Here is a 25,957-nt window from a genome sequence, read left to right as displayed (position 1 = left end):
TAGAAAGGGCCAAATTTTCTTAGTTTAAACGGTCATTCCAGTGCATAGCAACCTTTTGTAATGAAATCTACCTTTAGTTTTGAATTGTTACAGCAGTAGACCTCCGACAGAAGGCAATATAGTAAGTATTTTCTTGATTAAACGCTGGAGGCGTAATTTAAAACTCGACCTTAAAGGCCCGGAGTACGCGAGGCAGGTAGCAAATTTTAGCCGTACAAAGCAATTTCCAAACAGGAATAAAATATCACCGAGCCAATTTAACTAGCTCGAAGAATTGCACACTGGCTGATTGTCAGAAGCACATTCATGTTAACTTCTCGTTTTGGACTGAAAAAATGTCTTTTTTTTTTATTCTTGAAATTTGCGGGGGGAGATACGCGGCATTCGCCAAAGGTGTGGATTGTCACGTGCAAGCCTCACACGGCATCAAAATCTTCTCGTCTAGGGAGTTTACATGTACATAAGCTTTAGTTACAACATGGGAATAAATGCTACAAACTACTGTGAAAAATATTAGTGGATTATCATAAAAGAAAACCACGAAAGAAGCAGTTAACTCTTATATTAAAATCAGTCTACATACACAAGTAGAGTATTGAAATAACCTTTATTCCATTTTAAACTTCAGCCAAAATACTCAACGCATTCAGTGAAGAATCACCGATAAACGAATTCGAGTCTTATTTACTTGACTCCCTTGCGACAAATGATCTCATAAATATTGACAATCCTCCGAGCATAAGATCTCAAATCAGTCGTTGATTTGAATAATTATATATCCTTTTCCGAATCATGAACCTTTAAAACAAAATCAATCCATAAACGTTTCGATAACATGCCAATCTACTGAGAGCGGTTCGTGTGGGTCCACGTGTACTTGCCAAGTACTTTGCAATTCCTTCAGTTTACACAGTAAAAACAAGTTTTTGGCGGCCAGTACAAACTCAAGTCTTGTTAGGCGATCCAGTAACCGTTTACGTAAAAATAAGTAGTCAATTCCCTACCAAAGCAATTCATTTTTCCACTAGACAATGAAGTATATTACAAGAGAGTAGAGAGAGATTTCACTCCTGAACACGAACAGCTCATAAACCAGTGCGTAGATACACTTGTATACGACGGAGAATTAGAAGAAGAAGTAGTAGCTAAACTCTTAAGGCCAGCACAATCAAGAACTCCTACATTCTATACGCTCCCCAAAATACACAAAGTTAACAATCCAGGTAGACCAGTAGTATCCCCCGTAAACAGCCACACGGAGAAGTTATCAGCGTATGTGGACGAGTTTTTGCGTCCTATATCGGAAAAGCTACCGTCATACATACAAGACAGCACACACTTCATTAAAAGCTACCTGAAAAGTGTTATTTAGCAACACTGGACGTATCAAGCCTATCCACGAATATAGACATAGACGTAGGCAAAACAAACCAGAAGAAGCCATCATCAAAAACATTATCATGTCTCCTCGAGAAAGTTCTCAAACTCAACACTCAACACTCAACACTCATTCATTCATTCATTCATTCATTCATTCATTCATTCATTCATTCATTCATTCATTCATTCATTCATTCATTCATTCATTCATTCATTCACTCACTCACTCACTCACTCACTCACTCACTCATTCATTCATTCATTCATTCATTCATTCATTCATTCATTCATTCATTCATTCATTCATTCATTCATTCATTCACTCATTCATTCATTCATTCATTCATTCATTCATTCGTTTATTTGTTCGTTCATCTCTTTCAATCCATCTATCCACCCATCAATTCACTCACTCACTCACTCATTCATTCATTCATTCATTCATTCATTCATTCATTCATTTATTCATTCATTCATTCACTCACTCACTCACTCATTCATGAGGGTGTGAATGGGGTTAACCGACTAGCGACAAAGGGCGTAAAAAATTACTGACTACCGACGAAACGTTGAAAAAATTACCGACTAGCGACAAATAAATTCTAACCGACAGCCGACATAGTCAGACGTGATAGGGATGTTTGTATTCAGAAAGAACAGCATTTTGATGATTTCTAGCTCAGAAAATCCTTCTTCACCCGACGTAACCACATTAATTCCAAATTTAGCCGAATTATAGAATTTCTCGTCTTCAAATTACATTAAATCCACGGGATCCTTCTTTTCGGTGAGCAGCGTGGGCTCATTTCTAGAACAGCGGCTCGTAATCGGGCTGACAAGACGCCCTGCTGTCTCATTTCAAGAACAGCGGATCACAATCGAGCCGGCGAGACGCCCTGCTGTTGTCTTTTTATTGCTCGCTGTTTGTTCATGCGGTCGGGTCATGACTGGGATTGCTAAAGTCATCGTGAGTTTTTTTCGAAAAGATGAAGAAGTCGCCATCGAACGTCATCGAAGCAGGGTCCCAGTAGACAAAGAAGCTCATAGAGGAGTATCTGAACTAAAAAAACATCTTACGGAGTTTTTAGGACTAAAGGAGCAGGCACATTTTCGTTAAAGTTATTTCGCCTGGCGAAATCGCCTGCGAGCAAATGCTAAAATTTTGCAATTGTGACGGATGAGCAATGGCAGCTTGAACTTCCAAATTTAATATCGGATGAAAGTAGCAGTGAGCTCAACGGTAAGTGTGGAACGCGTGCAGCGGAGTTTGATGAATCACTTTAGTTCTGTAGTTAAATATTAAGCTCAAATATTAACGTGGTTAAACTCTGGTTCCACCGTTTTTTGTTTGTTGTTTTGTGGAGCGGAATGTTTTTTTTTCTTTTTCACCGTCCATTTGAATGCGAAAATTGAGAAGAAAAATCTCTACAAAGAAGTAGCGAGTAAATTAGTTTATAAGCTTCTTTCTGATTAATTGGTGAATGAACAACAGTGTAGCTTAACATATTAAAGACCCCGTTTATTTATACACGCCCTTAAATTTATTCGTTTCTGAAAACCAGGCTTTCAAATAATATTAAGCGACGAGCTGAACTTCTGAGGCACTTAGAGGCACTATCTCTCCCAACGGATGGAACGGTTCCCGTTTTGCGCGAAAGACTTAAGAACGGTTTGCTGTAAGGACCGACTAAGCGTATACAAAATAGAAAAAACCGATTTCCCCAAACTTTGCCAGAATAAAGGGCTCGGTGAACTGCTTCTAAAAATATAAGTTTCATTTTGTTTAGAGCTTTATTTATTTTGGGGGAATTTTTTTTAAATTTTACCCATGGAGGCGGGCTAAAATCACGCCGAAGTAGGCACTTTCGTAGAAGCTGCCTTTTATACAAGGAGCCTTTTCTAGAAAAGATTAACCCAACAGAAGGAACAATTTTATTTTCTTAGATGACTAGCGGCGTTAAAGTTAAATAAAACGTAAACATGAATTTTTGACCAATTTTTTAAGTTGCGCCTTTTTACCGGTGATTATAACAACCTAATTTTGGCTAAATTCAAGGACAAAAAAAGCATTTTGGTACATCGCTTTGCCCTACGAAACTACACTCCGGGGAAACATAATCATTTCAACTAAACATTGATCGAATAAAAAATTGGGGTAAATTAAACAGCGAGTTTTCAGAGCGTTTTCAAAACATGTCACTTCAGCAATTAAGAGCGACCTTTGACCTTTTATATCGAGGGGAAATATAAACGAGAGCTTATAAACCTTGACTTTCCTTCGCCGAAAGACGCTTATTTTTACCCTGCTGGCACATTTTGAGTAAAGGGAAACGACACATTTGAATTTGAAGTTATGTACTAGCTATGAAAGATAATTTGAAAAGCAAAATTAGCAATTCAATTCGACTTTGCGTAGGCGGTTCCGATTTCTTTACCACGAAATTGCGATTTCAAAGTCTGTTCACAACACAAATACGGCATCCACTACAAGGTAAACCTCATTCTACTGAATGATTAATAAATCCTTCTTACCTTAGAGATCGTTTCTTGACTAAAAAAAGACATAGCCTGCCCTCATTGCAAAATTATTAAGCCGCCCGATCGCTAAACTATTAACCAAATAAAGCCACAGGAATCCCACTGTATAACTTTGTACAATACCGGGACCGCACAGCTCTTTTTATTTATTTAACAGTGATTCGTTTTGCACTGTACTGTCCATTAATAATGAACTACCTTTATATGACAAACGTTGCGACTTGTCAGATCTCCGTGACATTTAGGAAACTGCGATAAAAATGGGAATGATATAGGCTAATTCCACATTGTGGCTGTACCCATTTTTTCTTTCTTGGGATCTTACCACTTGCTGTCAATCCAACGAAGTCTTAAGTGAAAAAAGATACAGAAATAGAAATAAATTCCTTGCATCACAAACAAGTAATAATTATAACGAAACAATAAACTTCAACCAAAACTATAGTCATTAGATAGGGATACGGCGACTGTCTCGGGTGAGTAGTAATATGAGGTGCTACAACTACCACACCCTTTTATAAGATCTCTTAACACGGAAAGGGACTCTGCTTTGCGCCTTGGGTGGAATCCGTCTGTAGACGCCCCAAAAAAGCCGTTAGCATGTATAGATGATATTCCCTTCTCCCCTGACACTGACGTCTCATGCCATGCCCATCCAATGGGAGCGGCACAGATCCTGTTATTTGAACGCCATCTGATACCAAATGTGTCCCGATGTCTCGGTCAAATAGTGAGCTCAAGGTGACTCTCGCTTTTCTCAAAAATGCCCTTGAAGGTAAAACAGTCAATTACTACAGGTACTTTACCTTGCTTTTTAACTTGGAAATTTTAACATATAGAAAATAGAATGCATTAATGTTTTATTCACCACCGCCCACATTTGTTGTTCCCCCCCCCCCCCCCACCCCTCCGCCCCTGACCTGAATGAATTAATAAATTCAATTTCTCTTGTCACATACATTCGGTTCCTTGGAGGCCCGCAAATCTAATAAGTCACGTTCTCTTCTTGTGAAACAAACAAGGCTATCATGCTCGTCCGAACATCTTTTGTGGTTTTAGGCAAAAAATCCTTCTTCACGGACTTAAGTATTGATGATCAGCGAAGCTTTTCGCTTTGTATATTTATAAAGCAACAAGAAAGCTTTTTGCTTCTACGTTTGCCGTAGCTTAGTTGTTTCGTGACTTTTAAACAAGTTTTAATTAAATTAAATTATTTTAAGCGTTTCGTAAACGTATCGAAAACATCGCAATGTTTACTAACATTTGCGGCCTTTTACCTCTGTTAAGTTCGCTACAGAAGGGTTTTGGTTTAAAAATTGGTCCTTAGAAGATGTTCAAGCTTTAAAGATAAACGAAAACTTACTGATCCGTGACGATTCTTGATATAAAAAACGCAAATCATATACAAATTTAACCACGTTAGCTGAGTTAGAGGTTAATTGTAACTTTCAACGTTTAAAAAGAAGGAAAAGAAAGCAAAAAAAACTCTCTTTGTTTTGAAAGTAAATATTTTTAAATTAATTTATGTTGGGCATTCATATACACAGTACACAGCACTAAAACATACCTGCCCGTGCCGATAACAACTTTGCTTCAGTCTTACATAGCGTCTCGAGTGTTGCAATAACTCAGATGCCCTTGCGTGGATTTGGTACACTTGGCAAGGATTAAGCTTTTCACATTGGCTAAATTGTTCACACTTGAACCACATGTTCCCCCTACAATCTACCCATATTCACACACAGCCATATATAAGCACCACAGACTCCGGTGGTCGTAGCCACCCACGATAAACTCCACTGTACACTGAGCAAGTACAACGGGCAACGAACAAAAAAAAGGTAGCTTTCGGGACACGGCGCTCTTTTCAATTTACGTGATCTTTAAGTTATCAAGATATTACATCTTAGTGTCCGAAAAGAAAAAAAGGCGTTTTGAATTGACGTGTCATAGTAATACCGAAATGTGTAAATAAACATCGTACGAAATGTACTCCTGGCATTCCTGTGGTTTCGTTAACTTGTTCTTTGGCTTGAGGCATTCCGCGATCTCGGTCAATACACTTTTGCAATGAACACTGACCGTGTTTTTTAGGCAGGAAAAGATCTCTAAGGTAAGAAGGATTTATTAATCATTCAGTAGAATGAGGTTTACCTTGTAGTGGATGCCGTATTTGTATTGTAAACAGGCTTTAAAATCGCAATTTCATAGTAAACAAATCGGAACCGCCTACGCAAAGTCGAATTGAATTGCTAATTTTGCTTTTCAAATTATCTTTCATAGCTAGTACATAACTTCAAATTCAAATGTGTCGTTTTGCTTTACTCAAAATGTGCCAGCAGGGTAAAAATAAGCGTCTTTCGGCGAAGGAAAGTCAAGGTTTATAAGCTCTCGTTTATATTTCCCCTAGATATAAAAGGTCAAAGGTCGCTCTTAATTGCTGAAGTGACATGTTTTGAAAACGCTCTGAAAACTCGCTGTTTAATTTACCCCAATTTTTTATTCGATCAATATTTAGTTGAAATGATTATGTTTCCCCGGAGTGTAGTTTCGTAGGGCAAAGCGATGTACCAAATGCTTTTTTTGTCCTTGAATTTAGCCAAAATTAGGTTGTTATAATCACCGGTAAAAAGGCGCAACTTAAAAAATTGGTCAAAAATTCATGTTTACGTTTTATTTAACTTTAACGCGGCTAGTCATCTAAGAAAATAAAATTGTTCCTTCTGTTGGGTTAATCTTTTCTAGAAAAGGCTCCTTGTATAAAAGGGAGCTTCTACAAAAGTGCCTACTTCGGCGTGATTTTAGCCCGCCTCCATGGGTAAAATCTTAAAAAAATTCCCCCAAAATAAATAAAGCTCTAAACAAAATGAAACTTATATTTTTAGAGGTAGTCCACCAAGCCCTTTATTCTGGCAAAGTTTGGGGAAATCGGTTTTTTCTATTTTGTATACGCTTAGTCGGTCCTTACAGCAAACCGTTCTTAAGGACCACTTGGGTGCCAGTTCTAAGAACACGGACTGTGCAGAACACGTCCAGATGCATCCTAATCGTCTTGGTAAGCCTTCTGCTGTCTATGCTGCAAGCAATGATTTGTTATTTTGTAGCGATGACGAGAGTCAATATGTCTATCAGATAACATTGACATTTGATGGAGTGACCATTCACGGCAATGCTACGAAATTCACTGCCTATCCATCCAGCATCATAAATCTTTTGTCTATTACTCTACTTGACCAATGTGCATTCTTCTCAGGAGCCTCGAGCCAAGGTGGGCTTTATAAACGTGAACTTAGCGCAAAGACAGTGACCAAAGCTGTATGCAACTCGACTCTTCCTTGCTCTGAGGTAAACCAAGTATGCACCTTGAACGGGAGGGTAGTTTACACTGATACAAAGGCGGGAAAGGTTATGCAATACAACCCTGATGATAAATCGGTTAGGACTTTGGTAGGAAGTGGCCACAACAGTTCTTCCGATGGGACACAAGACTCATGCTCATTCAAACAAATCGAAGGGATATGCTCTGTAGACAAGAACTTGTTTGTTACAGATGTTTCCGCTGGAAAACTGAAGATAGTGACGAGCCTCTCAGAAACGGTATCTTTTCTGGGGATTCTTGGCTCCCTTTACGATACCTTTGGAATTCATTCTAAGGGTATGAAACCAGACGGAGTGTCCTTGAAACAAGCAAAAGAGAACGTGACAAAGATTGACAGCTATGTAAAAGACACTGTGAGTAAGGTGAAAGAACGCTACCAGTTGAGCGAGACGTCTGCAACCAATGGTCCACAGGGAACTGTATCACAGAAGACGCAAGTATCTGTGTCTTTGCTTAAAAAGGGCATAGAAAGGCTATACAAGAACGTGGTGGACATTAACCCCCAATTTGTAGATGATCTGCTGCTCGAAACGTTGCTCACAACAGTAGTGGAAAATTTACACGCTGTTTCGCACCTTAAACACGAGACATTTACGGTACTTACATATGCCCAGGATTTTGGAACAATTTGCAAGGAAGCGCACATCTAGATAGGCAGCAAAGTACTACACGCATGACAAATCCTACTATCCGGTACCTCAATCCGCCATGCCCCTTTCTGCTATAGCTACCATGACACCTTTGCCAAGTGAGGACATAACACCAGGGATGGAAGGACAGATCAAAGAGTGGCTAGAGAGTTACAGACCAGTACGCCAACGGACGGTTAGGAGTGAGACCACAAAAGATAAGGCTGGGGCCTTGCCGCCAGCTGTCTACGCCGTTCGCCACACCGACGAGTCTGAAGAGAGGCTTCGATATCCTGAAGAAAACACTGTATCGTCAGCAAATACACAACGCGTTGTCAGCATACAATTTGTGGACGAAGGGGATGTTACTGAGGTGTTTGAGGATCACAGAGAAGTACAAATCGATGAGTATGAGACAGATTCGGATGACGAGGAATCAGATTTTGAAGAACATCCAGAGGTTGTCAACAGAGCGTGTGTTACCCGATCCGGCAGGGCTGTTCGTGCATTTGTGCGTCTCGACATGTAAGAGGTACTAACAGTTAAAAAATCCATTTAACGGTGCAGATTGATACGTATGACAACCAAATTTTTGGCAAAAAAAAAAGAGAAAAAAAAGAAACCTCGCAGAAAAGCCACGAGAGCCGTTGAATAATAAGTGTAGTGAGTTTTTGTGGACGTCTCAGAAAAAAGACTTCCGTAGCTTACAAATTAAAATTAGTTATCCCAGGCGCTAGAGTGGGTGTTCCATTCTTTGTAGAATTTACCTCTCTTGATTTACTTTGATGCCCCGTAGTCGACAGGAAACAAATTCACATCTATAATAAAAGCTTTGGTGAATTTTATCGGTATACTAGATTTGCAAACAAAAGTGGGGTAGATGAGCACGTTGATAAATTAAAAAAACAGCGTTAACGAGGTTTAAGTGAAAACATATAATGAATTATTACAAGTATTACACTTCGTCAAGAGTTTAAAGTCTTAAAACTGGGCAAATTGCATAATAAATGTGAATAATTAACGTGTATTTTTAATTATTAACTGAGATTTACCGACAACCGACAAAGGTCAAAAATCTTAACCGACAACCGACAAAGTAATGAAATTTTAACCGACAACCGACATTTTGACCCCCCCATTCAGACCCTCATTCATTCATTCACTCACTCACTCATTCATTCATTCATTTATTCATTCGCTCATTCATTCATTCATTCATTCGTTTATTTGTTCGTTCATCTCTTTCAATCCATCCATCCACCCATCAATTCACTCACTCACTCACTCACTCACTCATTCATTCATTCATTCATTCATTCATTCATTCATTCATTCATTCATTCATTCATTCATTCATTCACTCACTCACTCACTCACTCACTCACTCACTCACTCAGTCATTCATTCATTCACTCACTCACTCACTCATTCATTCATTAATTCATTCATTCATTCATTTATACATTCATTCATTCACTCACTCACTCTGTCATTCATTCATTCATTCACTCACTCACTCACTCATTCATTCATTCATTCATTCATTCATTCATTCATTCATTCATTCATTCATTCATTCATTCATTCATTCGTTCATTCATTCGTTCGTTCGTTCGTTCATTCCTTCGCGCGGCTTAGCCATTCATTCACTCACTCACTCACTCATTCATTCATTCATTCATTCATTCATTCATTCATTCATTCATTCATTCATTCATTCATTCATTCATTCATTCATTCATTCATTCATTCATTCATTCATTCATTCATTCATTCATTCATTCATTCGTTCGTTCATTCGTTCGTTCGTTCGTTCATTCGTTCGCGCGGCTTAGCCTTGCTCGCGCCTTCGGCTCGGCCGGACAAATTTATTAACCTCGCTTCTCGAGGAATCAAGGCATTTGTAATAGCGCGAGTCAAGAATCAATGGAAGCGTCTTGAAAGGTTGACATCCAAACCAGATATCTTTCGTTGACGCCGTTTTCCTAAACGCTAAACGCAAATCCGCACTTAGATCTAGAGGAGTGATTCGGGGTTTCTCACACAGTCTCTTTGGGTGGCTCTGATATTATCCATTATCTTCGACCTGTTGAACGCACTTTAGATATTCTTAATTGTGCCACACTCGACAAGTTGGAAATGGAATACAAGATCAATCGGAAGGGCTGTGGGCGCTCAACAATGGCGCGCCGAAATGTCGGCATTAGCTCAACAACAAGGAAAGCATTTTCAGCAAAAAATTTCGATCATACTCGAATTTCTGGTTCTGAGTTGGAATGGCACCGTAATTCACTCACTGTAAAAGCCCAAATTTGGGGGCTAAACAGATGTTTTGAGTTTCAAGTGTAAGGAAAGACGCTCTATTTTTCTGTGTTCCCTGCCGCTCAACATCTTCCAGTAACCTTTTGAAACCAGAGTCAACTCAGCGCTAAGTGAACATGCCATTTCACACCCAAAAAGTGTCTTCAATAATTATATAAGTCCTTCACATCTCTGGAGTAAGCCACCAGTTTCATTATAAACGTTAATTCTACATAAAAAGTACTATGACAGATAATTTTTTTTCTCTACTTCTTAAAACAAGTGGTAATAAAAGGTAGGAAAATTCTTCACTCCCACAAAATCCGTAAACAATTTAGAGAGATAGCTGTAGACACTTGAGTTATCAACTACTCAATAGATAAAAAAAATCACTTATAACCATGTAACTTGAAGTTAAGGCCTTTCGAACAGATATCCACCGAAATGAACCGTTGGGCGCCCCTGATTAGTTTGGGTCAAAAAATTCTTATTCTTGGCGTGGATTTCGGCATGATTCAACAAAGTGAGCATTTATAAGAGCCTACATTTTTTTAAACTTCTGGCGGCAAGTTTTGAATAAATAACGACATTCGTTGGATGGTAAATTTATTCACTAAAAAAACATTAACAACCGTTCACCTCAAAGACTATGAACTCTCCCCTAAATTTGTCCTTCAGCAATAATTTTTCGATGACTTTTATCTCAGTTTGCAGTGCCAAAGGAAACAATGGATGCTAAACTTACCATCAGTCTTCTGTTGCTGGTATTGGGAGTGTTTAGTGTGCAGGGAAAAACCCTAGCCCAGCAATATATTGCCAAACGTGAGTTTTCATCTGTGTCTACAGGGATTATATGTTTTGACAGTTGTCCATTGAAATAAAACTGGTTTTAATTTTACTCTCACGCTAAAGGTTCGAGTTGCTTAGACAACGGAGGCCTTTGTTTTTCGAATGCAATTGAGTGTTACGAAGTGGAACCTCCGAGGTATGACTGCGATTGGCATTTCTGCCCACGTGAAGGACACTGCTGCTGGTATGAATCCACCTCAGTAATCACTAACTTAGTGATATAATAATATTTTTATAGAGGGAGGAGGAGAGGAGATGTAAAAAAGAGGGGATTAGTGCGTCTTTTTATCTAACGACGTTTCTCTAAGCAAATTTCGTTTTAATTAAGATGCAGAGCCACCAATTGTAAATTGGATAATTCTTAGGCGCGCGGAGGAGGGCACGAAATTTCCAAATTTCAATCTTCAGAGTTTTCAACGGAGAACAGAAAATAATCTAAAATATAAAAAGAGAGACCACTTGATTCCGTCAAAGTACAATTGATGCGTTTTCTGCAGAGTGGAAGCTACCCACTTACCTAGCTACATACACACACGCATATACAACATTGTATGCATGCTTACGCAAAGTTAAAAATAATAATAATAATAATAATAATAATAATAATAATAATAATAATAATAATAAATAAATGAAAAAAAGGTTGAAACCGGGATTTACATGGTTGGCGTGTTAGAGTCCGATATGTCAGAGGTTCGGTTAATCTGTCGTTTGAATTGCCCAATGGAGCCGGCCGGCATTTCATTCCCTGGGGTAGATAATGCTCCACAGGAGGGCCCCGCTATAAGTGAAGCATCTTTTTTAAGTAATAATCATTTTATTTGTGTGTAGCTTGGGCAAGGCATTTGATGGATGATAGGACAACCACCTAAAATGAATGTTTACACGTTAGCGATGCAAAAAATAAATTAATCAATTAATTAATTAAGAAATTAATAATAATAATAATAATAATAATAATAATAATAATAATAATAATAATAATAATGTATTATTCTAGAAAGTGACGCAGGCATACTCGGAAACCTACCGATTACTAGTTCAGATGCTCTACCACTGAGCTACAGGAGACTTGTGAGAGCTAAGGCCATTAAACTAGGTTCATTGGACAAACATCCTGCATACTGTAAGGACTTGAACGTGTGGTATATGAAATAAGTGTGATGGTATATTTCAAGCCTGGTGAATGCTGAGAATGATGTATTATTCTAGAAAGTGACGCAAGCATACTCAGAAAAAAGAATATTTAATGATAATGATAATAATAATGATAATGATAATGATAATAAAACATACTAGTGATAGGTTCTGCTTTGCTTTTCTTACTAACGTAACATAATAACAACAACAAGATCACTCAAATCAACATTACAATGGATGTCCTTGGGGGATTCTCTGAGGTACTGAGTAATAGTGTAAGGGAAATACTAGGAGCAAAGCGTAGCAGAGATGTCCTAAGGCGGATGCAGAAGTCTGTCCTAAGTAGTAACCTTAACATTGCTATAAATTAATAATAATAATAATGATAATAATAATATTTGTGAACCTGTTGTAATCATCTCGTTTCTTTCTTTTTCAGCCCTTACCGTTAAATGGGCGCAAGTACAGACAGAGGGAATGATAACCATAGCTGCTCTGCGTAAATGAAACGGCATCCTTATAATAACAAAACAAAATATCAGCTGCTAAAATAAATTGTAATATGATAGGCTTGGCGCCTAAGGACTGGGATGTACGATTAATGCTAGTTAAAAAAATAAAAAAGATCATTCCTGTCTCAAACATGCATGGCTCTATTGTTTTCTTTTCTTTGGATTGAACTTTACGTTAGTAGAACAGTTTGCATGTCAAACAAGCCTGAAATCGTCATAGCAATACCCTTTGTCAGAATTAGTTATGTGCATAATTAGATATGGCGGGAAATGTCTCCACAGAGACGAACGCCTCATTCATTACAAATCTGGCTTCCTTGAGAAGGCGTTAGGAACGCAGAAAGTCAAAGCCTTAAGGTCATTCCCCTAAAACAAAAGTCAACATAAGATTTTGTTCATATTTCGTCAAGTTACTAATATAAATATGTTTGCTCCAAAGTTGAAAAAAAAGAGGGGGTCACCATGCTCGTTCTTTAGAAACGAAGTATTGAAATAAGGTAATTTATACAAAAAGGACTATTTTAGAGCATTTGCCAAAAACAGAAATTATTTTCTGAAGTTAAGAGACTAGTTATCAGCCCATTTCATGCATGGAATCTTTTCACTGTGCATCAATGATTTTCAAGGTCAAATCTGTTTACAAACTATTCAGTACTACTGAGATATTCAAAAAAATATTCTAATTTGTTTCCCCTGAAGGTACGCCAAAATGTCCATTGGCTAGATTTTAGGCTCGAAATATTATTTAACATAGCATTTTCCTTAATTAAATTTTCGTGGTAGTTGGCAAACGAATTATTGTGGCTAGAAATCAGAAAAGAGAAAATGGGGTCAGGTTTTTTTTACAAAGCAGTGGTCAATTGAGCTTCAAAATCGGTTTCTCCGGGAAACGACTGGGGCGAGTCTTACACAAAACACCTTTATTTTTGCGTAAAATCAAATTAAGAATTTAATATGTTGTTAGATGCAAGTAAGATTGACTAATATCAAGAGAGGGTGGTAATATTCAGTAGTTAACTAGAAAATTGTGCGCAGTAGACTTGCACACTGTAAAACAGGGGAGCGACTAAATGTTCAAAATCACTATTTATTCAGGCCTTCCCTCCTAAAAACAAGGACATTATATTTCTTCATTTTTGATTAATGCTTCTAAATTCTTGTTGGTTCTCTTTTAAAAAAATTCAGCGTTGTAACTAAAAGTCCCCAATGGACAACCGATATATTTCTCCCTTTGCAGACAGAATTCCCTTCCGGGGGCATTGCTCCTCTCAACTGTAGGGGTTAGGTTAAGGCTTAATTTGTATCCAGTTCAAGCAGATCATTACGATGGGTTGCCAAAAAGTCACTGACAACAGCGATCTACAATTTAACTTTTAATTTAGGGGGAAGAAAGACAAATATAAGAAAGGGTAGAGAGAAAAAAGGAAAACAATTGTTAAAAAATTCACAAATTGAGTGGGTTCAAGCCCATAATACAGTGGTCCTAAGAGGTGACTACAAAATCAATTCTACATACCAACAACCAGGAAGTGTTTTGAAAACAAAATGAAAGAAGAAAAAGAAAACATACCCAGCAGTCCGTAATTTTTGAAAATCCATTTGTTTTACAATACAAATTTCGGTGGGTTGGTAAGAAATGCACCTTTACCACCCCATAGAGGGCGTGCCCTGTACATTCGTTATAATTTCCCCTATGGTCTCTGCGCTTATTTTTATACCCTTTTTTATCGTTTTGTCAGGCTGACTGAGATTTTATAAAAAGCGGTCAACTCCTAGAAAATCAATTCTTAAATGAAGGAATGAATTTTATGTGCTAGTGGGCTAATCCGATTTGCTAACGAATCGATGAAATATTTCTGTGACCAGTGTTTTTTATCACTCACAAAGTTACGAACTGCCATCTCCAACGGGACACAGATGCTCCATGCTTTGCGTTCGTTGAAAAGTGAATGGCCTCTGAAGAACGCCGGGACAAAAGGATAACCAGTGCAACATGAAGCAAAACCTTCTGCGACAAAGGAGAAACACTATGTGCATTCGTGACCTTTAATTCCTTTTTTTCCTTGTTAAAACTATTTGCCTCAAATTCCTGTCATTTGTTGCAGTGATAAGGAGTTGGAGAGTCTCAGTAGTTCGCTCAATAGATAGACTTGTTTGTTAGCTTCTTCAGTGTGTCAGCTTTTATCAAGTACGCTGGGATCCAGTGACAGTATCCTAAACATGTCTTTTTCATTAAAATATATTAGTGTCCAGGAATTACAAGCGAGTGTTTATAAGGGCGGTCAAGGTCATGTGACAACAGCTCCTTCATACCACCACATACTCTGCTGATTGGCTGAGCCGACTCGTGCCAGGCCCACTGCAATAGGTGACGGCTCTGTGTACGCTAACAAAAAGACACGACACTTTTCGGCAAAACATTCAAATTAAAGGCGGTTAATTGATGTTGAATAAACTCCTAGGAGTAAGTTCAAGGAAATACAATGGTTGTTTCAATGGAAGTCTGATGCTGTCATGTTGAAGAATGCTTAATTACTGTTCACAGTCATTTTTTTTAAATTAAGTGTGTTTTGATTAGTTAGTACTCATTTCTGACCAAATCAACGCTATTGAACAGTTTCCTCAAGCGGGTCAACTGAGGGCGCACGTGGTTCTAACCTTTGATGAGCAAATCTCAATGGAAAGCTATTGGGCAGTACTTTCTTGTGCTCATTTTGTAACCTGTTTGCTCTTAAAATTATAACGAATAGAAAATTTGAAAAAGGAAAAAACTAATCCGTGTATCAGAAAACCATAAGGGTATCTTGTATAAATTATTGTAACTTACCCGCTTACTGAATCTCTTCCCGTGAGAAAACATACTGTGGAAAGTAACGCTACCACACAACCAGTTGCTCAAGACACGTTCTCATTAAGAAAAAGTCAATAATAATTATTGCATTTTAATTTAGCAAAGTCAGTCTACAAGGATTGAGAAAGTTCGAAGGAAGTGAATCAAAGGGTTCCATAAGCCAACTCGTGAGTGCCGCCGGACGGGTGGTTGTGCAGCGGGTCGGAAGGTTTATTTGTTTTCTTTTGTGGGCAATCATTCAGAAGAACTGTACTTTTGTAGTAAACCTCGTTGCAAATTTTGGTAACGCCTCTCAGTTGTCGGTGTTTATAATGGTTGTTTCGTTAATTCATCATTTTAAAATACTTAGGTGAGCGTCGCTTTTTGAGCTTCTGTTTGAATAGTTTCTAGAGATTTTTTCTCTGCTTAGAAAAACGCATATTTTCTTTTGCAAACATGCAAAAAGAGTCAATAAACGATGCCCAAATGCCGGAGCTAGAAATAAACTCTTTAAATTACCATTAAAAATTAAATACAGTCAACTCTCTCAAAGCGACCACTTCTCGTAAGCGACCACCTCCCGTAAGCGACCACTTCGTAAACAACCGTTTTGTTTCTCAGTTAAATACTGTTTCAAGAGCTCTCTCGTAAGCGACCACCACTCAAATTTCTAAGGGACCGCGACCACTTTTTAGGCCAGAAATTTGACATATTCTTTTGTTTTCCGTTTCCGGTAAGCGACCACCCAAAATATTCGCGTATGATCTGAGTACATAATTACTCAGAAGCAACAAAAGTTCAATTTTTAATGACGCTACCCCGGACAACTGACAGTTTACAGACAGAAAAGATTACTATAATTAGATCTGTAGGTAAATGGGAAATGTTACAGTGATCTGTTCCAAAATGTTACACAAAGTTTCGTCAGAAGAATGAATAGACGTGAAAAAATCAAATAAATTAGTTTCTATTTGCCTAATTTTAGCTGCTAGGGTAATATTTTTAGGTAATTAATTTATCAGTCCAGCATTAGGCTTATTTTATTGATCTTTCCCGTAAGCGACCACCTCCCGTAAGCGACCACTTTGTCGTGCACCAAGGGTGGTCGCTTACGAGAGAGTTGACTGTACATCTAGAAACTTTCATTGTTAAAGTGCCTATCACCCTTACCCAATTCCTTTCATTCTCAAAAGTAGACGTAGAAAGGAAGCCAAAACAAGCAAAATAATGAGATTTGAAGTTATTCTCGATTTTTAAAACGCGATCGAAATCACAATTTCCAAAGTTAAAACCGCGCCATTAGAGGACTGGCACTAGTGAGTTGTGACGTCGACCCGGTATCTCGATCACAAGCACCCAACAAAACAGCAGTGAGTCGGAGTGTCGCGAGTCGCGAGCTCTTTGGGTTTCTGGCCGATTTTTTTTGCCCAAAAGCCAAACAATGACTCCGAATCTGAGCAAAGCTACAATTCAGATGATTCAGAATTTAACTACAACCCCGGTTACACGATTGACGCGACGATCAAGCACGTAAAATAGGAATGGAAGGCCTACACAACTCCTACTAGCATGTTTAGCGCTTCTGTCTCAGTCTTTTGATCAATTTAGCTTCTTATATGTTTACAGCAGGTTGGCACGATGATTTGAAGGATTTGAATGATAATCATTGAACAAAACCATGTGCTTAACTGTAGCATGTTTTGTATTTTGATCTCAAAGGACATTTCTGGGTTTTGAGTTCTGCCCTTAAGCGCCTGTTTATTTCACTTCTTGTTGTTTCTGTTTAGCGACTGTCGTTCTTATACCATTTCATTTTACTAGTATTTTAAATAGGGTTTAGTTTGGCTCGTTTCAGTTCGCGGTCCGGTGACAGTACACCTTCTAGTTAGAAAGCGACCGCTATTGTTGCTATCTTTCAGATCTTTGTTAGGATTACCCTGCGAGCAGAGTCTCCTTCGATCTTCCTAGATAAGTCGGGAAGAGGACTTATCTAGGAAGATCGAAGGAGACTATGCTCGCAGGGTATGTTAGGATTTGAACTGTGTAATTACATCTTCATCTTACAGTTTTTGTATTGCCGGGCCCCGCCGTTTGTTTTTGTGGCAAGGGGTTGTGTCTCTGATCATTGCTATTTGTCTTTTGATCCATTTTTTAGCATTGTAGATTTCTTCGAGAGCTATGCAGTGCGTGAAATTGAGGGCTTAAGTTTGTTTAGTTACGGTTTCGTTTTTTCATCGCCTCGCTTCGCTCCGCTCTGAGGTTTGTGTTGCGGGAGCTTGCTATTTTCTGAATATTTGAAATCTCTCGGTCTTAAAGAATATTTTACTGGGGCCGAGGGAAGTGTAAATAAGCAAGATTTTTTTCTATGAACGCCTACGGCTCGTGCCTCTCTGCACTTCTCTCGTGTTCTTAAAAATTCCCGCGTGTTTATATAACTCAACAATGCATTCGGCGCGTTTATATTCTTTAGGGGCGGACCATTAGAAATCACGGGAGTGGGGGGATAATTCCCAAAAAAAAATTCCTGCAAAGGAAAATTGCAAAAAAAAAGTTCCTGCAAGCAGTTTACCCTTCAAAATAAAATCCTTGCAAGTAAACTGAACCACAACGTCAAGTAGTTTTACTGTGCATATCAAGAATATAACCTGCTTCTCTATCATTTGAACAAATTTTGCATGTATTGATGTTTTTATAAGTGACAATGCAACAGATTACATCTGATCTCCTGCTCATTTATGGAGAACCATATTTCAAATGGAGAAGAAATAAAATAGTTTTACCATAACAAACCTTCAACAATATTTCTTTTGAAACCATAACAATATTAAACAAGTTAGGAGCCAAAGTCACTCACAAACCATTTATATCTTGTTTGCATGTTGTTTTTTATTTTATTTTTATTTAACTCAATATTTATCCAGGGGCATCCAATATAGCAGAGCTAGTTTAAATGGAGCCCTGACACAGCACAAGATAAAACATTGAAACATTAAAAAAAAACTAGACAAATAATTAAGTTATAAATGCAGCATGTACCGCACTCCCCCCCAGGCGTTACTGCTTAGATGGCACTTAAGTTTGGTTTTAAATTCACTGAACGCCTGTACTTGTCTAATGGTTCTCGGGATGATGTTGTAAGTTCGAGCGCCGTTTATTCTGAATCTCCCCTGATACTTAGCAGTTTTTGCGAAAGGAGGGCGCAACAAATCACGGTTTCTGGTGTTATAGCCATGGCAAAGGTGTGCGTTCCTAAACTCTGAAAGTAAGTACGAAGGGGCTATTCCGTGAAGGCATTTATCTGTTTATGGACTAAAAGGCATTTGAGATAATTTTTGCGCGCTTGTAGGTTGGGCCAAGCAAGTGCTGATTTTACTCCCTCAGCCCCGACAGATCGATCTTCAATAATGCATGCAGCACGTCTATTTAGCTTATCTAGGTAATCCTTGCTCCCAGCCGCACAACTGTCCCAGACAGGCGAACAGTAATCAAATAATGGAAAAACTATAGTATTGTAGAGCATTAGGCAAGTTGGCTTGGGGAGAACCTCACGCGCTCGACGCAGAACACCTAATCTTGACGAGATCTTGTTACAAATATACTCTATGTGGTCCTTCCAAGATAGAGTGTTGTCTAGGAGGACCACAAGATATGTGAACTTATCAACCCTTCCTAAACGCGTGTTACTGATTTCTATAACTAGATCGTCAGCCTCTGCGGTCCTCTGATGGGTACCAACAAGCATAATCTTCGTTTTCTCAAGATTAAGTATTAAAAAATTAGCATGAAGCCAGCTTAGGACATCAGTTAGGCCACCAGTTAACTGAGCTTGAATTTCACTGACAGACTTGAACCGCCAAGAGTAGGTCATTTATGAAGATAATAAAGAGTAAAGGACCGAGTACGCTACCCTGGAGGACCCCAAAAGGTATATAGGCTGGGTTTCAGACAAGAGCCCATTTATGCAAACACGTTAAGTGCGTGTAGTTAAATAGGACCTAAACCATTGGACAGCGGAGCGATTCATTCCTAGTAAAGTTAACTTATCTAGCATGATGCTATGATCTAAGGTGTCAAAGGCCTTACTTAGGTCTAAAAATATAAGGCCAGCTAATAGTCCTTTGTCAATGTTTTCAAGCAGAGTGTTTGTCACGTGTGTGAGGCATGTGGATGTTGAATGGAATGGGTGGAAGCCAGATTGGAGACGAGAAAGAGGCTTATGCTCCTGTAAATAGTTGTAGACCATACGGTGGACAGCCCGGCCGTTCAAGTATCTTGGAGAAGACGGGAAGTACTGAGATTGGCCGAAAGTTCGACGGGTCCGATTTTGAGCCAGCTTTATGAACTGGCGTGACAATAGCATGTTTCCAATCAGCCGATAGCGTTCCTTCATTGATTGCTCTGTTCATAAGTAGGGTTAGGGGTTTCGCCAGGGCTTCTGCCCCATCCTTTAGAAGTCGCACAGGAATATCAGGCAGACCGGATGATTTCTTGGAGTTCAGTGATTTCAGTTGTTTGTAAACAAAATCCACTGTTATTTGTGACAAACTAAATTGTGCACCTGTTAGTAGTTGAGGAGAGCAGCTGGTTGGGACCACTGGCACTGGTAGAGTCTGCCGCAGTGTTGCTATTATAGATTTAAAGAAGAATGCAAAGTTGGCTGAGATTAGCTTTGGATCTGTGATGACTTCACCGTCAATTTCCAGAGATTGAATTTGGCCATCTTTAGCATCACTTCCAATTGCAGATTTGATCGCACTACATAATTTGCTAGGATGGTTCTTATTTTCTTGAATCAAGTTAGAATAATACCAAAGACGCCCTTTTTGCCTCTTTGATGGTTGCAGTTATCTTGTTTCTGAGTGATCGATATTCTTGCCATTCATAAGATGATCCAGTCTTTTGTGCCTTTTTGTGATGGAAGTTTCGTTGAACAATCAGCGCTCTTATTTGATCGGTCACCCAAGGAAGCGTGTTATAGAACGAGCTCTTCTTGTGCACGTTGGTGCATGTCGGTCAGCAATGGTGACAAAAATGTCTTTAAAGGAAGATTATCCCAACAACCATTTCAAATATTAAAATTCAAGTAATATGTTAAATATATATTAAATAATAATTAATCAAATAAAATAATCTTACTATAAGTATTCAGCTGTACATTAAACTTTCAACAACTTGGGTAATATAACAAATATTGAAGGACTGGAAAATACTTCCTGTGGTTCAAATTCTAAAAATTTGACTTTTCAATAGCCGGATTTGTTCAGATTTGGCTGTGTTTTATAAGAAAATCTCTTTCTTTAATGGCACAATGCATCCCTTAAAAACGTGCTGGAAATCAGACAACCAAATCAGACAAAAAAGGAGCATTGCTTTAATAACAGCCAAATCCAAGGCTACATACCAGAAAAGGAAAAAAGCCTGTCCAATCTGAGAACCTGTCCCACTGTGTATACTTTGCTGTTTGATGTGGCCTTGCAAGGTGGGATTTATAGTAAAAGTTGCTTTGTCTATGTCATTACAAGTACCAGTGGACAACGGCTCTTTCAAGAGTCCCCACCCTGCATTGCACACCGCAGGGAAAAATCCTGGGCCCCCACCCTGCATTCCAAGACCAACACAAACTGTGCTTTTTGGAAGTAAATCTGGCAGTGAACTCTTTGAAGCACGATTCATTTGTCGATTGGACAGGACGTTTTTAATTTATCTTCGACCGAGAAAACAACACCGAATATACGAACTATATTGCCTTCGAACTGCTCACGCTTTTCGCCTTTGCGTTCAACTGTAAAGAATAGTATCGACCAACACGACGAAGCCGAGTTTCCTTGACAAGTGAAAAAAAACGTCCCCCGAGGCATGAGGTGCGATACCTTTTATAGTAGCTCATTTCTTTCTCGATAATCGCCATACTCGAATTTCGCAAAAATCAAGACTCCAAAGAGACTGTCACCTTGACCGGTACTGTAATTAAACTGTGCGGAGCTTTGTGTGCCTTTAATATTAAAAGATGTTCTGTGGAAAAAAAAATTCGTGCAGAGCTTCCACGTCGAAAAAAAAAATACATGCAGACAAATTGGACTAAAAAAAATTCATCCACTGAAAAATTTTTACCCCCCCCCCCCCCCCCCTTCCCACCTCCTGTGATTTCTAATGGTCCGCCCCTTAATAAACATATTTTACACACCATCAGAAGTGAAAATCATCAGCTTGGATCTTATGAAATAACAAAATTCCTCCCAGTCGTTGTTTTAATGACAATCGTTACATATAAATGATGGTATCAAAACGTATCAAAAGTGTTGCATACGGCCAGTACAAAAGCTAATGAAACAACAGCTTGAGCATAAGTGATAAACATAGTTCGTATGAAGTAAGATAACTGTCACGCTCCTGCTTCAACGACAAAGAAATAAAATCATAAAAGAGTGTCAACATTTCCAAGCAATCTTACTTTTCTTGCGAAACCGTTATTCCATTTGTAACAACCACAAGCAAGTAATGCACATTCCGAGCACATCTCGTTCGTTGCTCCTTCCCCGTTGCTTTGACTTTGGTCTTTATATCAGTTAACCCTTTTTTGTTTTTTTGTTTTTTTAAAAACAGACCATGGAATTAAAATTCAACGGTCTGCGTCCCATAACTCGGAAGGCATGTTCGATATAATTTAGTGTTAGCACTCGTTGAGTGAATTGTTTTGTCTTCCAATTGAGATTCTAAATATACCGTCGTTGCTACATAGGTGGTTTCTAAAATTGCATCCAGTTGGGAAACTTATTTGATTTGGAAACTCAAATGGTTAAATTTATTAAAAGTTTGATTGGTTAATATAAATCACACGACTAATTATCTTACAACTTCCTGTCATATAACAGTCGTTGGACCTGACTAACTTGAATGACAATTTGATAAACTCATTTCACGGTGAAAGTCCCTTGACGTCATAGACTTACGATGTAATTTTTTGTGAGACGTTCAATGATGGATAACATATGTCGCTAATTAAGTTTACAAGCATCACTGGCAACACAGTCTAGACTTCCTCTTTAGTGCGAACCGCTATGCCGCTTGGTTTTTTAGTTTCAAGTATAATGGTGGCGAGCAGGCGGTGTGCTTCACGAAATTCGACCAATCAGAATGCGTTATTTGATAAGTAGTGTTCGCGCCCAAGAACATCAGTCTGGAGAGGTCAGCCAGTTGAAAATCTCGTCATTAACAAAGTCTGTGACATTTTTTCCCAGTTGAAATTTGTTTCAAAGTTAGAGGTTCAAATTGGCTTAATGCTGGTTAGGTTACTTTTTAAGCTGAAGCATTTGTTCGCTTTTGTAGCCATTTCAAAGGTGACGACCTCGCGCATGCCGCCATGTTGTTTTGGTCGTTTATTTACTGCATTTCTTGAGGCTAAAGCTAATTACTCTTGCCGGGTTTGGCCAATACTTTTGCACGTTAAGCTAGCTTATCCTTTTTACTTAAGAATTTTCGGGGTCTACCCGGGTTTACCCCTTATGGTTTTTCCGTTGGAAGCCGTTGAACTAATAAGGAATCTATGAAGAGATCGTGTAAACCAAGTAGCTCAACTCCCGGGAAACCGACCGGAAAAGCCAACGGGCAAATGCTATTTTTCTCCAAGAAATCCAAGAAGGAAATGTAGATCTTGTTCACACTTAACAAAAGCAAACTAAAAATGAGCGAAAGCAATGAAAAATAGACTGCGAGCAGTCGTACTTTTTACTTAGTCACGCACGTGAAGTGACAGTAAAATTATGCAAATTACAAAAACGAACTCGCGGCTCGCGGCCGTACCGCTCGCAAAATCCATTCGCACTACAGAATGACTTAGAAGATCAAAAGAGACCACTCGACCGCTCGTGGTCTAAATAAATGTACAAAAAGCGTCTATAACCAGACGTCACGACACATAATACGAGTACAGGGTCAGTATAAGAATCAACATAAAAAATTCTCGCCTTTGATTGTCTTCGAACCAGGAATAGGGACCTAAAGCAACCACGACGACGAGTCGAGACGACGACGACCGGAAGTCTTCCAACGCATGCAGCAGCTTCTGCGCATGTCATAGATGTCGTCCACATGGTGTTGAGGACGTCAAAACAACCGATTTGCCGTCTTCGAGTAAACGTAAGTATTAAAATTGATTTTTCTCATCTTTGTGTCCATTTTATCATGTCTTATAATAAAATTTGCTCAAAGGAAACTTATTTTCTGCTTTTTACCGAAAGCTGGAGGCAAATATATCCGTCAAGTTAGACAACTGAGATCTGAATTGCTCGGTGGCGGCGGGAAAGAATCTGTAAGTGTTTTAGTTTGCCTTCAACGCTTATGGACTTCTGCGTACAGGATGGCGACGGAGCGGCCACGCGAAAACAGGCTCTGTAAACATTGCCTTGAAACTGTATCTGCTAGCTCATTTGGTCGGTTCGCTTTTCCTCTTTGCCAAAACTGGACAAGAACCATCTCTTTGGATTGCGAGAGATAAACTTCCGAAGATAACAGCCCTTCTGGTGAACCCATCAGTATTGTGCGATAATTTTAAACACCACGGAAAGCACTATCTTCCTGGACGCATTCTACACACATCGAATGGGACTAGTTCTTTTCAAATCGAGAGACACCTCCTTATTTGTGGTGCGGCGAATGCCACAAGAACGTTCGAAACAACCAAGACGCCATCTTGTGTGTTATATGAAAATCATGGTTCCACGCCAAATGTCTCAATATGTCTAGGAACATATTTCGTTATTATTTAGCTCACCCGGATATCGATTGGACATGTGCCCTCTGTTCTCTACCACCACTGAGTGACTTTTTTTTCTCTGAAGACTCAGTCAGGTTTGAAGAAACCGAGGTTTCTGTTGACATGCATGATCAAGCTGGTGGGGGAATTAATGCAAATCAGGATCTTGTCTGACCTCAAGAATTCGAAGCCAAGCGAACAAATTCCAGCAAAGAATTGCTTTTGTGTCATCTCAACATTAACAGCATCCAGAATAAGTTCGACGAGCTTGCCTATGTGATCCACAAATTGAAAGCGCATATTATTTTCATCGGAGAAACGAAGATTGACTCAACTTACCCGAACAGTCAATTCAATATACCAGGTTACTCACTGTTTCGCAATGATCGAAAGAAAGGTGGAGGAGGCATTCTGGCTTTTGTATCTGCTGTAATCCCCTGTAAAAGGCTAAAGTTCAGCAGAATATACAAACGCATCGAAGCAATCGCGCTGGAGATAACAATCGGTAGAAAGGAAATGATTATGATTGGAATGTACCGACCACCGAGCTCGAGAGCGCTAAATGGAAACTACCAGCTTGCACTTGAGGATGAATTAAGCCATATTTGCAATTGGGCCTCTCTCCAGAAAGCAATTGTTGCTGTTATCGGCGACCTAAATCTCGATAGATTACGACCTAACAGGAGTGAAGGAAAACTGCTTATTGATTTGGAATCGGAACAGGGTTTGAATGCTTAATAAAGGAACCAACACGAATTGAAAGGAAAGGTGCGACAACCACCAGCACCTTAATTGATGTTCTGCTTAGTAACAGACCTGAGATGTTCAAGCAATGTGGTACCTACGATACAGCCTTAAGCGATCACCTGTTAATATATGGTTTGATGAAGGAGACAGTTAAGCGCTATCAGAATAAAATTATAACTTTCAGGAACTATAAGAATTGTGATAGGGAAGTGTATGCAAATAAGCTAGCCGCAGCTCCATGGCACGTAGGAGATCTGTTTGATGACGTAGACGACCAAGAATATTATTGGAAAACACTGATGAAGGATATAGTGGGTGAATGCCTTCCCCTGAAAAAGATGCGAGTGAGATCTGTGGATGTCCCTTACATGACAACATCGTGGAAAAGTGCTATAAGGGCAAAAAGAAGAGCCACTTCAAATTATTACAAAGATAAATCTGCACACAACTGGGAGGTTAAACAAAGGTGTCGCAACGAAGCAACGAGACAACGAAGGATTGCAATTAAACAATACTGGAAAAAGAAAGCTGAAGATCTAAAGAGAAATTCAAAAGAATTTTTCAAAACCTTTAAACCGTTTTTGGGATCGAAGACTTGCACTAACAAACAAGCAGAAATTAACCTCAAAGTTAACGGTACTGTGGTAAGTGATCAAGCAAGAGTCGCCGAGACTCTAGCACGTCACTTTGCCACCCTTACTGACAGTATTGGCGGAGACAGAGCTCAGCAATCAGAGAAACAACTCTGCAACCATCCAAGTCTAGCGCGGATTAGATCTCACTGTGAAAATAAACAAGCAATAACTATTGAGTCTACCAACACAACAGAAGTACTGTGTGCACTTGAATCGCTTAAAACAAATAAGGCAACGGGATACAATGATATCCCGGCTAAAGTAC

General features: G+C 39.0%; 1 protein-coding gene and 1 pseudogene across 1 annotated transcript in view; both read left to right on the top strand.

The window, feature by feature from the left end:
• The window catches only part of LOC146458888 (uncharacterized), a 76,948-nt gene extending 65,790 nt beyond the window's left edge, over positions 1–11,158 (top strand). The window contains exon 6 of the mRNA XM_085090235.1: positions 10,942–11,158. The gene's annotated coding sequence lies outside the window, so the exon portion shown is untranslated. The remainder of the gene's footprint in view (positions 1–10,941) is intronic.
• On the top strand, positions 6,955–8,596 carry LOC146458889 (uncharacterized; annotated as a pseudogene).
• Positions 11,159–25,957: the final 14,799 nt, after the last annotated feature.

This window comes from Pavona decussata, unplaced genomic scaffold (genome assembly GCF_977016875.1).
Source record: "Pavona decussata unplaced genomic scaffold, jaPavDecu1.1 SCAFFOLD_226, whole genome shotgun sequence".
NCBI classification, from domain to species: domain Eukaryota; kingdom Metazoa; phylum Cnidaria; class Anthozoa; order Scleractinia; family Agariciidae; genus Pavona; species Pavona decussata.
The sequence above is the reverse complement of the archived record's forward strand: the minus strand, read 5'-3'. Positions and strand labels throughout refer to the sequence as shown.